This window comes from Colobus angolensis, unplaced genomic scaffold (genome assembly GCF_000951035.1).
Source record: "Colobus angolensis palliatus isolate OR3802 unplaced genomic scaffold, Cang.pa_1.0 Scaffold112, whole genome shotgun sequence".
NCBI classification, from domain to species: domain Eukaryota; kingdom Metazoa; phylum Chordata; class Mammalia; order Primates; family Cercopithecidae; genus Colobus; species Colobus angolensis.
Genome location: NW_012112253.1, coordinates 1,918,243 through 1,921,605, shown reverse-complemented (window position 1 = coordinate 1,921,605; position 3,363 = coordinate 1,918,243). Strand labels below are relative to the sequence as shown.

The following is a 3,363-nucleotide window of genomic DNA, read 5'->3' as shown; positions in this document are numbered from 1 at the left end:
CCCCAGGTCCCATCATCGCCAGTCATCCCTGGGTGACTTTGGGCTGGTGACTCCTGGGGTTCCCTGCTGCAGACTCTGCCCTCCCCTCCTGCTGCCCCAAGGTCAACCTCCCTGGGCTCTTCCCACTGGCGTCTTCAAGGACCTGGTTCCCAACCCTGTGTCTCCCTCCCCCATCATGGACTGGTAACTCGGACGTTGCACTGATGTGGTCCCTCCCCCAATCAGGAGGAGTGGAATGTAGTGATGTCACAGTCTCCCTAGGAACTGTCATTACTGGAAGACCGGCCTTTGATCTTATGACCCAGTCCCCTAAGTGTCCTCACCTCATTTCTGGTTCCTCTGGTCACAACGCAGATTTCCAGCAGGAAGAGGAATGGAGACTGTGGGACCTAGGAGCAAGAGGTTTCAGGCTGCCTCACTCCCTTAACATCGACATTGACAGGGGAAAAGCCTCCACTTCCCCCGTGAGCGCAAAACGTTGACTGTACCTCCATGTGGCAATGGGAGAGTGGGTTTGGTTTGGTTTTCTCCCAGGCTTCTAGTTTCCAGAGAGATTTTAACATTTTTTTCTGAGTTCTCCACCTCGTATTCTAATTCTCCATGGTTCTGGGACCAGACTGCCCCTCAGTCAGTCGTCTCTGAAGTGAGATTTGCTCATCTTATGTGGAATAGATCTTGGGAAACTCAACTTGACAGCTTGACTATTCCTCATATTATCTTGACCTGGGGTACTTTGAGTGGCACAGGATAAATGTGAGACATCTTTCTGAAGCATCAGTTTCCCTTGATTCTCTTGAGATCAAGAGAAAAAACATGAATATACTTAGGGATGACAGTCACATAGGTTTCTAAGGGAATACCAGATTTCTCTCTGAAATGAGGCTTGGGTAGTCCTCTTTCTGATAAATTCCTGGATTTAACAGAAAGGCTGCCTTCTGCCATGAGGACACATTGATATAGAAGTTTGAGAGGTACTGGTGCACTTCTTCACACAAACAGATGTGTGAGGATGTATGACTCTAAACCACAGGGCATACAGTTCCTGCCTACTTAATGTTTACTTTTCTACCTCTACCTCTGGTTTTCATCCCTGGCAGCTGCTGATTCTTGGCAAAACCCCAGAGCTTGGAGTCAGAAGACTGAATTTCAAAGTTCCAGTATCACCTTTTTTTTTTTCTTTTTTCTTTTCTTCTAGCTATGATATCAATCCCTCTCAGTCCCTAAAAGATTGTGACAATACTTATTATACAGCGGTTGGTGTCATTAAATCAGATGGTGTATAAGAGTATTTTGTAAAAACTGTAAGGGAGGATGTAGCTCTAGGGGCCAATAGTTCTCATGACGATTGCTGCTCTTCTTTCCTACAGTTAAAAGAATATTGGCAGAGAAATTCTGTTCCAGCAGAAGCAAAGAGGAACAGGAAAACAAATGGCAGTAGCCCTGAGACATCCACTTCTGCTGGTTGCCACTCACCTCGGGATGTGAGTCTTGGTGGCCAGGCTCCTGGGGACAGGGGACCAAAGGGGCAGTAGAGGGTAATTGTTAAGATTGTGGATGGACCACTGGGTACTGGTTAAGAATTCTGGGTTTAGCCGAGCACAGTGGCTCACGTTTGTAATCCCAGCACTTTGGGAGACCAACTGGGGCAGATCACAAGGTCAGGAAATTGAGACCATCCTACCTAACATGGTGAAACCCCGTCTTCACTGAAAAATACAAAAAAAAATTACCCGGCATGGTGGTGGGTGCCTGTATTCCCAGCTGCTCGGGAGGCTGAGGCAGGAGAATGGCATGAACCTAGGAGGCGGAGCTTGCAGTGAGCCAAGATCTCGACTGCACTCCAGCCTGGGAGACAGAGCGAGACTCCGTCTCACAAAAAGAAAACAAAAAGAAGTCTGGGTTTGAATCCTGCCTCTCCGCCTGCTAGGGATATGATTTAGGGCAAGTTGCTTGAGCTCTTCGGGCCTCTTTTTTCACATCTGTATAATATAGGTTCTATTGTTTGACTTCCATTTGTGAGGTTTAAATGAGATTTCTTATTGTTGTTTTTATGTTAATCCCTAGTACATGGCCTGCTGTAAACACTCAGGGCACCCAGGATATGGTCATTGCTCTTTGATTTTCCTCATCCCCAGTCTCAAGGGGAAGCCAGGACAATGAGAACAGCCACTTGCCATCAGGAGTCACTGATTTCAGGCCCCAGGGTGGGATGGTGGGGAAATAAGAACCATGAGAGAAGTTGGCACAAAGGAGTTATGGGACAAAGGGTCCAAGAGAGGCAGAAAAGTAAATGTTGCCAGTTGATGTGAATGAAAGGAAGTCAGAGGGCTTAGACACTGAGGGGAACAGAATATCTCCATGTGTACTCTCTTGTAGTCAGCAACAGGTATCTACGGGGCGGGCCCTACATCATGTGCTACCCTGAAGGATCTGGAGGCAGGAGGCTCTGGGTGGAGGTGCAGTGACCACGCAGGCCAGCCCTCCAACCTCCTCCCACAGCAGGGACTCGGTGCCCCTCTGCCAGCTGAGACAGACCACACACACCCCAGCCCTAATGATTGTTCTCTCTACCTCTCCCCCACTCCTCCTCCACCTCCCCCTCTCTGCATGCGCCTCAGAGCCCGTGCCAAGAACAAGCAGTAGTCCTTGACTCGAGGGCCATCAAAATCAGTCGACTGAATAACACCATCAAATCTTTGGTAAGAATCCAGTGGGGTCCCCTGATTCCAGGCTGCCAATCCTGGGCTCCAGTTTCCTCTTGGGGCTCTGAAGAAAGGGGATGGGCGCCCTGGTGTGAAGGGCAAATAGGGAGCTGGGATGCCCAGGTCTCACCTGGAGGGACCCCAGAGCATGCAGCATGGCTGTTCTTTTGCTTCCCTCTTTGCCAACTCTCTCCTCTCCAGACACCCCTGCTCTAGTCCTTGCTATACACGCCCTGGGGTTGTGGCCTCTCGGGGGAGTACGAGCCTGACTGGTTGTCAGGGGGCCCGTATTTCTGCTGTGACTCAGTCCCTAATTTGCTCTTTGATTCTGGGCAAGCTGCCTCTCCTTTTGGGGCTCGTGTTTCCAGAGGAGGTAGTGAGTATCAAAGGTGTCTGCTAGCTCTGAGAGTCTGAGATTTAAAAGGCCCCTTAGAATGGAAACCTCAGGGCCAAGGGCTCCTGTCTGTCCTTTTCCGTCCTATATATACTGTGAAGAACCGTACCTGGCTGGTTCGTGCTCAGTAAATGTTTATTGAATGAACGCACTTTTCTAAATCACAAGCGGGCAGAAGGGGGGACCTTTCTCAAACTCCATCTCTAGAGGTTTATGTTACTGTCCTCTCAAGAGCTTCCAGATTCAGACTTTGAGTTCTGTGGCTGT

The 3,363-nt window shown here is 49.3% G+C and overlaps 1 pseudogene; it reads right to left on the bottom strand.

Moving 5' to 3' along the window:
• The window catches only part of LOC105523359, a 6,089-nt pseudogene that overhangs the window by 770 nt on the left and 1,956 nt on the right, over positions 1-3,363 (bottom strand).